Source organism: Rhagoletis zephyria, unplaced genomic scaffold (genome assembly GCF_001687245.7).
Source record: "Rhagoletis zephyria isolate East Lansing unplaced genomic scaffold, Rhagoletis_zephyria_1.1 Rzeph_scaffold_03866, whole genome shotgun sequence".
In the NCBI taxonomy this organism is placed as follows: domain Eukaryota; kingdom Metazoa; phylum Arthropoda; class Insecta; order Diptera; family Tephritidae; genus Rhagoletis; species Rhagoletis zephyria.
This window is the reverse complement of record NW_016160949.1, coordinates 8,889-23,557: the sequence shown is the minus strand read 5'-3', so window position 1 is coordinate 23,557 and position 14,669 is coordinate 8,889. Positions and strand designations below refer to the sequence as shown.

The 14,669-nt window shown below is 34.6% G+C and overlaps 1 pseudogene; it reads left to right on the top strand.

Annotated features, from left to right (window-relative positions):
• Window positions 1-2,741: 2,741 nt before the first annotated feature.
• On the top strand, window positions 2,742-9,378 carry LOC108369818 (uncharacterized; annotated as a pseudogene).
• Window positions 9,379-14,669: the final 5,291 nt, after the last annotated feature.

Sequence of the window (14,669 nt, the reverse complement as noted above, 5' to 3'; positions counted from 1 at the left end):
GTTTTTTTTATAAAGAATTAAAACACGGATTACGATGGTATAATTTTAAACCCCTAATTTACTGGTTTTCACTGTGCAAATCAACTGCAAAAAGTTCAGCTGTTAATAGCTAAGTTAGCTTGAGGACAATCTTGACCATCTTATATATATAAATATTAAGCCGGTTTCTTTAGCTTTAAAACGACGTTAAGATGAAGTCTCTACGATGGGCAGAACCCGAGATATAACGATTTGAAGAAGTACATGATTAGTCAGAATCACGAAAAAATGCAAACTTTGACAGATCATATCTCCAAAGAAAAAAGCAAAAACAAAGAGTTCCTCGAACACGTGTTAGCTTATTTCATGTATAGAGCCCATAAAAAAATGTAAGCCAATCGATAGTTGTTAGCGATGTTTGAAGCAACAAAATAATGTTTAAGAAGTCGTTAGGGCCTTACTGTGCAGCAAAAGCAATCATTCACTAAATCCATTTGAATCAATAGGCGCTACATACTTGAGTACATACATAGATATGTACGTGTATCCAATCGACAATCACATGAGGAAATATACTAACATACATACATGCATACGACTCACCAGATCATTTCCAGGAATTTAGTTCTTAGCCCGCGCGTTTGCAAAGTTCTGCTGTGTAGTGCTTCGCTGTGTATGGAAAAGGTTTCAGCCTTTGGCCCGGTGACTTATATTTATTTAATTTCAATGCACTTTTGAGTTGTACGAATTGTTTCCAGAGGAAAAACCGTAAACACAAAGACCTGCACAACGATCAGTGGACGACAAGGTTGCACTCATAAGTTTAATATGCTATGCTGGACCGACAACTGCAAGTGTGCAGAAGGCCTTAGTTACAAACAACAATCTTATTTTTGTAGTAATTTGCAAACAAACAACACTTCAACACTACATTTTCAACTTTATGCGATCCGATTGTCGATTTATTCATAAATTATGCAGCTAATTATAAAATATAGTTGCACATGCATAAACGCTAGTATCAATTAGGGATGTTGCGAATATGGAATTTTAGAAATCCGCGGATGCGAATGCGGAGGTCAAGTATTTTTAAGAAACAATTAGAATCTAGCATAATGGCGATATCGTTGTTTAAATAGCGCTTACAAGCCAAACCAGATGTGGTAGGTTTTTCTAAAGCTTTTTAAAAAGAATTCTTCATTCTCATGCTTCTGGCTCTTTCAGAATTTGAGGAATCTGTAAGTTCATCAGCGTTTTTCCATTTTAGTTTTTGTAAATCATTTTTAATACTTTGTTCTGCGACTGGTTTGAAAAATTTGTGCTTATAGCGAGCTAATTAGGAGGATATGGAAAATAAATTATTATTTTCCAGGAATGAAAAGTTTGAACAAAATTCTTCTCAATGTCGTGACTGCCAACCGAATTGGACCCGAATATTGTTATTTTTTTTAATATTTCTCTTTATATTCTTATCTTATTAAAGATCATACCTATAGGTTTTTTATTATTTGAGTATCAATTCTCTTTATAGTCAGACGTTGATCATTTGCTGGAAGTACCTACTGAAAGAGCTTACTCTTTGACTTTAAATAGCAAAGAAGGGACAGTTTTACCACAGAAGTTTGCTAAAAATAAATTCCCCAAAGAGCCCCATTCGAAATTATTGAAACGAATATATGTAAAATCACAAGCAAATCACTAAAATTTTGTAAAGAATTATAGTGCACACTTTCCACACATTGGTAAAAAAAAACATAATAAAGAAAGAAACCAGTGCAGGTATTTAAAGCACAGAAAAAAAAATATTTTTAAAAATACTATGATCTTTGATGTACGTCAAAGGTCAAGTAGAAGTTGGAATTTATATGACTGTTCATTGATAGCTCGGTTATATAGCTTAAGGAATAATATGTTTAAAGACATTTATATCAAAGTTGATAAATATGACATTTGACCAGTTTTGTTATACAAATACTCCCACGACCACAGTCAAAAATATTGGCTACAATTTGTCATTTGGTCTGCCATATATACGTTTTATCAGTGCACTTGCACAACATTCGCATTCAGCAAAATCGTTATTTCAGGAAAATGACCCGCTTCACTGCAATGCGCAAACGAGCCGAGTCCGGGCCGATTCGGTATCCACCGCCGTACAGGGTTTGCGGCAACAAGCATCCCCTCCGATTGTGCCTTAGTTTTCGTTCCCATACACCTGAGGAACGCTTACGTGCGATATTGATACACCGTTATTGTACCAATTGTCTGGCCGGAACACATCGCGCAGCTGTTTGCAACAATAAGGGGAGATGCCGACGTTGCAACGAAGACCATCATACGTTGCTTCACATCGATCAACCAGTTGACAAAACCCGGCAGAAGCGCAGGCCACCAAGGACTGTGATGAACGACGATGACGAGCGCGACGTCATCTCTTTAGAAGCATCTGAGGTCGGAGCGTAAACTGGCGCTTTCTGCCTAGATGAAGAGGAAGAAGAAATATCCCGGTCTGGAATGGAAACTCATGCTTTCCGCCCGGAACAGTCTGGAATGGAGTCTGATGCACTCCATCCGGGTACTGCCAGCGGATCGGAACTGCAGCGCTTTAGACCGCTTGAGCAGTATGAGCTGAAACATCGTGGTGGATTAGAAATCCAGCCTTCCCAAACCGCGCACGGGCGTCAGCGTACCCAAACTCGATGCCGAAAGTGGAATCTCGGGCATTCCGGCCTCCAAACAGAAACGGCTTTCTGTCTGGTGTCATGCGAAAGGAATCTGCAGCGTCGTGGAACATACAGTGCCAAACTCCGATCGCGCCAACGGCAGTGGTGAAGGCCGAAGCCGGAGAACGCCTTCACCTGATTCGAGCGCTCATCGATTCATGCGCCGCCACTTCAGTTATAGGAGAAGACCTCGCCTGTGAGCTGCACTTCAGCGTGATAGCCAATAACGACCACAAAGGCTGCTTCATAAAAATGCGCGGCAAGCACGGGCGATCGACAACAGTACCGACACATGCAACAGTCGTACGCAATTTCAACAGGCGTACGCCGATAACCAGCATTGACAGCACAATCGCCGGTACATACGCCAATCTTAAATTGGCCGACTCAAGGTTCCATATTCCTGCTCCGGTGCGTCTTGTACTCGGGGCAGATGTATACCCAAAAATATACCTTGGCTCTATACCAGCGGGTATGATGGGTCCGCTGCTGGCGTAAAATAATGTCTTTGGGTGGGTGCCATCAGGCGCATGTTAATCATTTATTTTATAAAGTTTTCCTTCATTCTTTTGATTATCACCATGAAATGTCATTAAAATCCTGAATTTAATAAAAACTGAAGTTTTAAATCCACGTTATATTTTCTAAACATCCTTTTCATTTCCATTTAGCATACTATAGACATAGGTGCAACAGATGAAGATCAGAAGCAGGAACTTCGAATGTCTAATGCATAATATTTTTGAAATGTAAAATTCTTAAGAGGATGGAGCATGGTGGCTGGTTCGAGTCTATTTTAGATGTTGCTTACCACAAGGGGCGCGGCATGTTTACGCCTCGGACCTAAATTCGAACATATTAAGTGCAACCTTAATGTTTACCATTCTGTTAACGTTACAATACCACCTGTTAATCGCCCCTTCGCCGAACGGTTTACTCTACTAAGGTTTCCCTTTTGCTTAATAAACACCCTGTAGGGAAACGAACTAATGCGGAACTGGTTCGGTTCTAGTGCGTTTGGAACCATGACTAGTACGCGTTAATTCTCTTTTGCATGCTAGCGACTGGCGAATTTAACATTGCGATGACCTAGGAAGTGTCAATTGTTCCCCGTTGCATCCCTTTGACCCTAGTTCCGAACCAGTTCTAAATTCGACAGATAAGATCTAGTTCGTTTTGCACCCCTTTTTCTATAGTTCCGAACCATTTCCAAATTCGACAGATGAGATCTAGTTCGTTCTGCATCCCCTTTCTTTAGTTCTAAACCAAATCCTAATTCGACAGATGAGATCTAGATCGATCTGCATCCATTTTTTATAGTTCCCAACCTGTTATAAATTCGTCACCTTAGATCTACATTTCTAATCAGGCTTGTCGAAACATTTCCCATTTATATTAAATTCGATCGGTTGAAGGAAGGACAATACCATCAAAAATGTTTAAACGCATTTACTAAAAATTTATATACCACATAAGTAGTAGTAGTAGTATTAAACTTAAGTAGTAAGTAAAACACAAAAGTGCGTTCGGCTTAAAGTAAAAATATTAGTTCACTTTGTCTTACTTTTCTAAATTTAAGCATATTGATTTTTAAGTAAATTCAGTTTTTTTAAGTATATGAAGTACTTTAAAAGTTTTTGTCGTACTTAATGTAAATAAGATATACAGTCAGTCAATAAAGTTTAGGTACAGCGAAGTTTTTACAATACCGGAAACTATTTTTTAAATGTTTTATTTTTCCCTAATTTTTTTATAAAAATATGGTTAATTCTATACCAAAAACCCCAAAAATCAGAATTCCAAAGCTTATGCAAAATTAAAGAAAATTCTGCAAATTTCCAACCAAATATTGCAATTTACACTCTTTAGAAAAAAGTTAAGTATGCAGATTTTATCCCATTCAATTTTAGTATAACAAAGTGCAAGTTTGAGGTAGCTAGGACTTACCATTAATATTTAGCAATTTTTTTTTGTTGTTTGGTAAGTTCTAGCTTCCTCATACTTGCACTTCATTATACTAAAATTGAATGGGCTAAAAAACTGCAGGCTCAACTTTTTTCTAGAGAGCGTAAATAGAAAGTGAATTATTTTAATAAAATTTTGCAGAATTTTCTTAAATTTTGCACAAGGTGTGGAACTCTGATTTTTGGGGATTTTGTTGTAGAATTGACTATATTTTTACAAAAAATTACCGAAAACTAAAATATTGTATTGTAAAAAATTCGTTGCACCCAAACTTTATTGACTGACTATATTAAGGTAGTTTTGCTGGATTGCATAAAAAAAATTAATGTGCCTTTTCTTAAAAAAAATGTAGTTCTGGTGGCTTGCATTTTTAAATAAATTTTGTGAGAAAGGGGTAATTATTTTGACACTTTTTTAAATGACTCTTTTTCCGCAACTGCATTGCCTTTCTCAATTGTCCTTCAGGATCTTGGCCTTTGTTTATGGAATCACTAAGTATAATGATTATTAAGCAGCTCAAAAACTATACCAGCGTGATTACCGACGTATCCTTTTGAGAGGTAGCCGCACCCATATAAAAGGAATAAGACCCAAACTTTTGCGTCTGTTTGGCCTTTTTAATTTTATAAATTATCATTATTTTTAAGTGGAAAAATAAAGCTTTAAATTAATAATAATCTCTGCGCGAAAAAATAAAAATCATAAAATAATCATTATTTGTAATCCCAAAAATAAAAATCAAATAATAATTATTTCCGTTTGAGCGAAAAAATAAAACTCAATAATAACTCATAAAATAATGATTAAATGCTGATTTAAATTATTTTACTCATAATGATTACCTTCCCTGCTTTTAAAATTTAAAATAAAATAGTACTTTCAGTACCACATTTCACTGCTTTTGGTCTGGGGCGGAACTAGTTACTATCGGACTGGTTCGTTTTTGGCGAAAAAGAACTAGTACTGAAATAGAAATCTGGTTCACTAGTTCGTGTTTTCCCTACAGGGCAGTTGGATAGGTTATCGTTAAAAAGTAGAAAAATAGAATACTCACATCTTTTGCGAGACTACAAGGAAGAGGACACGTTCCTGCCACCACACTCTATCAATCCTTCGAAGGTAATCTGTAAACTATACATATATAAATACATACGTCTATACACATATATTAGAATCTTAATAAAGATTGAATTATATTCTAATACCACGTTCTCGATTCCATTTTCTAATTTAACATCGGTGTGAACGTGCAACATATTCTTGCCACGACGTTCCGTCGATGTTCACTAATGTTCATTAGGGTGGTCCAGAAAGAGTAAAGTCGGAGTTTTAATGTTCTCATCCCCTAGGATTGATCTATGTCGAAAAAGTATACCCCAATTTTTTCATTTTGAAATAAAAAAATATTTAGAGCTCGTTCAAAATGGTATGGAATTGTTGAAAATCCATATTTTTCGATGGTTCTCTTCAGGAGACTTCCAATAATAATACCTTATTGTTTATTTAACGATTTCTTAATACTAAGGGCATTTTATTTGACGGGCTTAAAAATTATACAGCCCTGTTCTGCATTTCGATTCCGATCAAATTTTTCAGAATCGAAATGGATTGGTGTTCTTGATTTCGATTCCGACAAAATTTCTTCGATTTGAAATGTTTACACTTTGGCTAGACGGAATGAAAATTAATTGGCTAATTAAATATACTATATGCTGTTTGTCAGCCATACATTTTCTTTCGAATTTTTGCCTGGCACTGATGTAAACATATGTAGATGTAGCAAAACTTCCCAGCAAAAATCTAAAACTATTTCTGGTGGTAAATAATTATTGAAGGAATTACAATTCCTTTTGACGATGCATTTCAGGTAATGTAAAGTGGTATGCAAGACATTGTCATAATAAGCTTATGTCGAAATAATGCATTCTTGAAACTGCAGCTATGTATGTAGGTGGATTATCCTTGCACCATACTTTGCATTAACAGAAATGCATAGTCAAAAAGAATCGTAATCAATTCAATAATAAGTTACCACTAGAGTAACACACCGTTAAAAAATTATAATCGCATCACATATCGGCAAGTTTTAACAATTTTTTTTTGTTATTTAATTTTAAGTGCTTGTTAATTCAAATGCTTGTTATTTTTTTAATGTTCAATGCTTGTTAATTTTTTTATGTTAAATACTTGTTAATTTTTATAATACCTCATAAAGTTGAAAACATGGATTTATAAGGGTTTTGTTAAATACGAATTATATTTTTAGAAAAAAGTATTTAAAATTAAATAACAAAAAAATTAATTATTAAAACCTGCCAATATGTAATGTGTTTATAATATTGCAACGGGCTCGGATTTTTGCTCTGGAGCTTTGCTACATGTATGTTTTATAAATATGTGCATACATACTGTTACTCGCAAAAGTATATTGATTTCAGTTTTTTCACAACATGAAAAATGCTTTTCATGGCAAACTTTTTTTGTTAATTTGTTATAAAAAAAAATATTTAATGTTATAACAAAAACCATGTAAATCCAAGTTTCAAATGACCAGAACATGAGAAATTAAATGTTTTTTAAAACTCTCATTACAAAATTTTAAATATTGAGGATAATTTATAGAATTTCTTTCTATAATGTTTCCCGGCTGCAATTTAGTTTGGCATCTCCGGAGTTCCGCATTAAGGCAGCTATGAAACGGTAGAGGGAGTTCTCCTGATTGCAAATGTATATACTTTTAACCGCAGGAGGCTTATAGTTTTTAAGTTATTTGTTGTTAAAGTTTGTAAATTGAACTAACTCTCGGCGCTATTTCACACAATAAACACTATATTTATGTACATACTTCGGCAAAATAGTTGCATTAAAACCCCGCACAATGAAATATAAACATATTTTTTACATTTATTATGTATTTTTAGTAATTATCACGCACTTATATATGTATACGCACATTGTGAATACAGAACTGTTGATTCAACCATGGTTTCCCACTGATATTAGAAGGGTGCTGCCACATCTAAGAAAATAACAATAAAAGAAAATAGTTTTTATCGTACCCGTTTTCCTGTTCAGCGTTGAATTAGTAGTAAAGGAGGGTATGGGGTCATATTCCCCATTAAAAACTTTGGCATAAGTAAAGAATACCCACCGTTTCGATATGGAAAAACGAGGAACGGGGTTTAATAGAGTTTTAAATGCTGAGACATAATAGACATCACTGGGGCGCCAGCCCCAGGTTTACCACTCAGAAAGGGAATTCTAGTTACCTCACACAGTTATGTCACACAGAAAGGAGAATTCTACGTAGTAAGGGTTATAATCCATAAGCGCGGCCGAAGGCCGCCTACGCAGAGAGGTGTTCTGCGCAAAAGTACTGTGGCTGGTGTACCTGGCTCATGTTTTTTTTTTAATTTTTTTCTGACATTTGCAACCTCCTTTTAATGGGTGCCACTGTCAAAGGCATATTAGCTTTAAATTGTACTGTTTTTAATCAAACTACCGTTGTTTTTTTAATCTGTTTTGGTACTATTTTCTTAATTCTTGTGTTCTCATCTCAACAGTTGGGTAAATTAAGTGCATTTTAAATAATTTAACTAATATTTTGATTTAAATTTTAGAAATGAGTGAGATACAAGCTGGTATGTTTTTCTTCTTTTAACTTTTTATGTTCATACGCAGATATAGTTACTATTTATCGTATTATTTATAGATTTTGATGTACCTTCCACCAGCCGTGGTGTTAGTGCGAGGAAAGCGAATGTGATGACCGTGGCTGAAGTAGAAAGTATGTGGAACCTTGTTAAAATTTATAAAAAATTGGATACACGGGAGAAGTGTATAGAATTTGCCGAGGAACAGGGCCTTACATTGCGGAATAAATTGTGTCGCATCCATAGGGCACCGATGCTTGTGTCAACCGCGGGAAATAATACCATCGGCATTCCCGCTGGGACGTGGTTCGAAAATGCGAAGATATCGCTTCCACATATTTTTTACATAATGTATACGTATGCTTCGCACTGGCCGCAGGCTCTCGTCAGGAAGGAGAATTTTGTCGAGGGATCCATTTTATCCAGCGCTACCATCTGCGATTGGTACAACTATTGCCGTGAGGCAGTAGTATTGTACGAAATTGATCAGCAGGAAGTTTTGGGCAAAATTGGGGGCCGGTAAAATTGTCCAAATTGACGAGAGTAAGTTTGGAAAGCGAAAATATAATAAAGGTAACATAAATCTATATAGAAAAATACCCTTCGACAAAATGATTTTGTTTTTCAGGCAGGAGAGTGGAAGGGTATTGGGTCCTTGGAATGCTGGAGGACGGTAGCGAGGATATTCGGTTGGAAGTGTGCCCTGAAAACGTTCGGTCGGCTGAGGTGCTCATACCTCTGATTAAGAAGCATGAACTCGAAGGCAGTATTATTTGTACTGATTATTGGAAGGCGTATGATTGCCTTCCTAATCACGGGTATGAGCACCGGAAAGTTAGTCAAGGCGATCCCGATAATCCCTTCGTACACATACGCAACGAATTGAGTCGCAATGGCGTGTACTAAAACGATTTTTTACGAAAGATAATTATAATAATCCACAAAACTTTGCGGATATGATGTTTGAATAAATATATGTGGCGGAAAAAATCGCCCGAAAACATGAGGATTCATTTGTAAAATTGATTGAAGCTGTGAAATATACATATAAACCATAATATTGTGTGATTTTACTTTTGCCTGCGGTGCTTTTTTAAACCATATTTTAAAAAGTGAAAATTTGTAATAAAAAATCGCGCGATTTTTTATTACAAATTTTCGCCTGCGACGCATGTCATATTATTTTATATATTGGGGGTGTATAACCCCATACCTCCTTTACTACTAATTCAACGCTGAACAGGAAAACGGGTACGATAAAACCTATTCTCTTTTATTGTTATTGTCTTAAATGTAGCAGCACTCTTCTAATGTCAGTGTGAAACCATGGTTCAATCAACAGTTCTGTATTTACAATGTGCGTATACGTATATAAGTGCGTGATAATTATAAAAACTTACTTAATTTACTAAAAATACATCATAAATGTAAAAAATATGTTTATATTTCATTGTGCGGGGTTTTAATGCAACTATTTTGCCGAAGAGTGTACATAAATATAGTGTTTATTGTGTGAAATAGCGCCGAGAGGTTAGTTCAATTTACAAACTTTAACAAGCCTCCTGCGGCTAAAAGTATATATATTTGCAATCAGGAGAACTCCCCCTCCGCCCCACATAGCCACCTTTTTTTTGTACGCGAAGGATGCCAAACTAAAATTTTCCCTTTTTTCCAAAGTTTTAAACTTGGATTTAGAAGATTGTTGTAAAATTATCTATTTTTATAAGGAATTAACAAAACAAAGTTTGCCATGAAAAGCCTTTTCAATGTTGTGAAAAAACTAAAATCAATATACTTTTGCGAATAACTGTATGTATTTCTAGAAATTAACTATTTTTTTAAATATTAACAATAAAATTTACCATGAAAAATATTTTCAATGTGGTAAATAAATGAAATCAAAATACTTTTTTTGAGAAACTGTATGAAACTCATATTAAAAACTTCAAAATTTCTATGAAGATTTATTTTTTCTTTTTTTATTGTTGTACAAAGGCTAAACTTGAATTAATCAGACTTTTGTTACAGAATGAACTTTGTTTTAAAATTAAAATAATAAGAATAAAATATAAACACTTGTCCTTTATTTTTCGACAAGTATATAAGCCACTCACAGAAGTAGGCATTCGTAATTTAGTTTTCTCACAATATTCAAAATATTTTGAATCACAAATCTTATTGGTTAGTTTTTGTTTAAAGTATAGTTTATTCTATAATAAAACCCATATAAATCAATCTTGGAAACTTGTTACAAAATTAACAAAAATTATTCAAACTTTAAGAAAATTTTATCAAAACTTCAATCTTTTTATTCAAAATAATTATCCAAATTTCACGTATTCATTTTTGTAGCCCATTCAATTTTAGTAAAACGAAGGCCAAGTTTCAAGTAGCTAAAAATTAACGTTGTAGCGGCCCTCTTTCATTAATAGTTTATTTGTGTAACCATGTATTTATATTTGTAATGCAACTCTGTGTAATCATATCATGTAACCACCCTGTATTTCAATTTTACGTTATTTTGCAACTCTGTATTTATATCTAGCTCTACAACCCTGTGCATTGCATTGACATTTGTGATTCCTATAAATACTCGAGTTTGTACTTTGAATTTTTAATTAGCTGCGGGCCTTTGACGAGTGCGGTTCTCGTCCGATATTGCTTCGGACAGTCCAAACTCATAAAAACTCAAAGCTAAAAGTTCTTATTTTTTGTAACTTGTATTTTTTTTTAACAATAAACGTGTCACATGACATACGAACTGCGAAGCAAAAGAACCCTCAGCATCTGAACGTTGATTTTTTTTGTAGCGCATATAACGCATGAACTAAATCTATCTATATGGAAGAAAATGCGCTACAGCCTCTACAAAAAACAATTCTAAAATTTGTTTACTTGAAAGTTGCACTTCGTTTTTTTTTCAAATTGAACGGGCTACAAAACTTAAAACGCGAAGTTTTGATAAATATTTTGAATAAAAAGTTTGAAGTTTTGATCAAATTTTCTTAAAGTTTGAATAATTTTTGTGAATTTTGTCAAAAGTTTCCAAGATTGATTTATATGGTTTTTATTATAGAGGGAACAATATTTTAAACAAAAATTCACCAAGAAGATTTGTAATGCAAAATATTTTGAATATTGTGAAAAAACTAAACTTCGAATACTTCTATGAGTGACTATGTACTTAAACCAGCGTTGGGCAGAGAGAGCTTTAACTCTACTCGCTCCTATACAAAATGTATAGCAGAGGTTCCCAAACTTTTTTTTCTCGTAGTCCCCTTTCAAAAATTTACTGGTTTCGGTGGACCCCCTGCTGATACATTTCTAAATATTCCCAAATCTCATAAAAAATTAAATGTGAAAATTAGATCTAACAATGTAAATTTGCATCGCGGGTGAATTCAAAAACTAAACTCAGAGTGGCCAAAATAAAAGTAAAATATTTTCTTGTGTTCTGTTTATAAAAATAATGTGATTACACACTTGTAGGTTTTTAAATATAGAGCTCGTAAATACATCAAAATACTCTCTCGCTCGGAAGAGTTATATATTTTAAGAGCACTGGGAGCGCTAGCGTTATTTATATTATCTTCACCATAAACTCATCAAATGTTCGGCTCACTCTTGACTTTGCACGTGGAGTATATGTGTTAAATAGTTTATTTGTGTTAATGGCATCATTTCATTTTTACCGCTCCGAGTTTTAAAGTGAGGCGAAAAATATTTATCACATTTTTAAAACACAAAACTTAAAACATCAAACGGCTAAACTTTTTACGCCAAACTTTTAGTTCAGAAACTGACAATAGAGAAAATAACGAGTTTAAAAAAATCGATGACAAATAACCAAGCAAGCAAGAAGCACAAAAATTGTACCACCATCTCATCTTCTTCAAGGCAAGATGGGCAAATGGACTTCTCATTTACGCCTACCACAGACAGGTGTTTGTGCCATTTGAAGTAACCAGTCAGCAGTCCAGCAAGTTGTTTCAAAATGGAACCGCTTAAAAAGTGGTTGCAAAGTAATGCACTGGGCGACAATTTCCGCCGCCAATGACATTGCCGTATAAAACTGGACAGTTGAAAGCATTGCTTGGGTATTGAGCTAGAACTAGTACTGTCGGCAAAAGGTCTAGCTCTACGCTAGTTCTGAGCTAGTCAGATTTTCTGCAGGGATTAGACAGCTTACCACCATTGCATTTATGCTGAAGTATCTCTTCCTATTAAAAAAGAGAGACTCGTCATCCCTTGGTTTTGAAACTTTTATGTGTGTTCCGTCCACACACCCAATGACATCGGGAAAATTGAATTCCCTATAAAAATGTTCTCTTGATGCGTTCATCTCCGCAGGCGACGTTTTCAACTGAATGTGTTCTTCACAAAGGCAGCTCTCCAGCTCCTGTATAGCAAAGTGCAATACCTTGGAAAAGGTGCTTCTGCCTATGTTGACATCTTGGTCCTTAGAAATCGCCAACTGATAGGAGCTAGTTGCTAAAAACCGGAGTGTGGCTGTCAGTTGCGTAGTCGGTGTAATGAAACGATGCCTTTCCGCTAACTTATTTCCTATTTTATCCAACAGCATTTTGGAAACATCTTTTTTTCACGAGATAAGACTCTATAAACCTAAAAAGTATGTAGAGATCAAGTTAAGCAAAGAAAATTATTTTGAAGGGTAAACCGGCTTGGAGTCCAACTTTTGAAATATGTCTACATGCATCCATAGTTGACGAGTTTTTTGTTTTAAGCGCGCAATAAAACGTCTTCTTGCCTCGTCACACCCAAAAATCATTGACGCTGTCATTTTATCAATTTTATTTCGATTAATTAATTAATTTTACACAAATAACTGACAACAGCTGTTCCAACGTATTACCGAATCGAAATGAAAACGATTCGAAAACGATTTCGAACTTCTTCGATCTCACTCGGAATTGAGAACACCACCACAAAAATTAGTCGGAATGTGTGTCGTTTAACTTTTCAAGTCGAGTCGAAATGCAGAACAGCGCTGATAGTTACTATAAAATAATGGTTAAATAAACAATTGGCTATTATTAGTGCAAGTCTCCACTTCTCCGAAAAGTTGTTTTTTCCCCGTATAAAATACATGGAAAACTTTTAGCGCTTTGAGCGACCTCTAAATATTTTTTTTTTCAATACAAAAAATAGGGGTATATTTTTTCGCCATAGAAAAATCGTAGGGGGTGAGAGCATTAAAATTCCGACTTTACTTTTTCTCATGCATTTTTGGATCACCCTACTGTAGATACTATGTATACATATGTAAATATAAGTGTTGACGATCTCTTATGTTATTACTTTTTGTAAAAATGACTACGACTGCAATGTGAATGAATTTCAGTTTCTTAGTTTTTTGTTTATTTAGTTTGTAATTAGCTTTTTAAACTGATATAAAATAGACATACAGGGTGTCCCAGGAGCAACCTACCAAACTTGAGGAGAAGGTAGGTGGGGTGGTGAGCTCCCTGATAAGCAAAAATTTTTCAGGTAAAAGTGTCACCGTTTTTGAAATATTTAAATATTTTTGAATTAAATAAAAATCGTGCCTTTTCGCGTATTTTCTTTAACTGCATCTACAAACTAGGCTATACTTAGTAAATTTTTTATGTAAAATACTTTCAGATAGTTGCTTCTCCATACTCAAATGCAATGTAGTTAAAATATATTAAGGAACCATTATAAAATTAGGACTATATTGCGATTTTTGACTTTTTGATATTTTCTTCCCAACTTTGACTATCTCGGGTGAAAAAAATGTACTGAGCTATAACTTTACATTACATAAAAAAATTGCTCATTTCATAAAGATTTCAGAAAGGTGCCACACTTACTGTTTTGAATAGAAAAAAAAAGTTATAGCCGCTTTTGTGGGTAAAGGACTGAGACACGCTAGAATGTATTTAATAGATTTAAATTGAATTTGCTCTTATTACTGACAAATGGCATGCTAAATAGTACAAAGGTACATTATTACCTGCTCCTGACACTATTTTATGTTACTTACCGGGATTCGGACTAGAGTCAATAACAAGGGCTATATCTATCAATAGTTTTTGTGAAGGATGGGTTCACGTGAAATAAAACATACATGAGTTGTTTGCAGAAAAATTTATTCATTTATTGATAAAATATGCTCAAATTGGCGACCTTCTACTCTAATACAAGCTCGGCACCTTTTAAGAAAATACGCTTATAGATATCTTAAACTCAATTGGGCTATCTCAGCAGCACCTCCATTTACTTGTTCCGGCAAATTGTCTTCGTTTTGAATTATTTTTGAATAAATTTTGTCCTTAAGACAGCCCCAGTAGAAAAAGTCGAATGGATT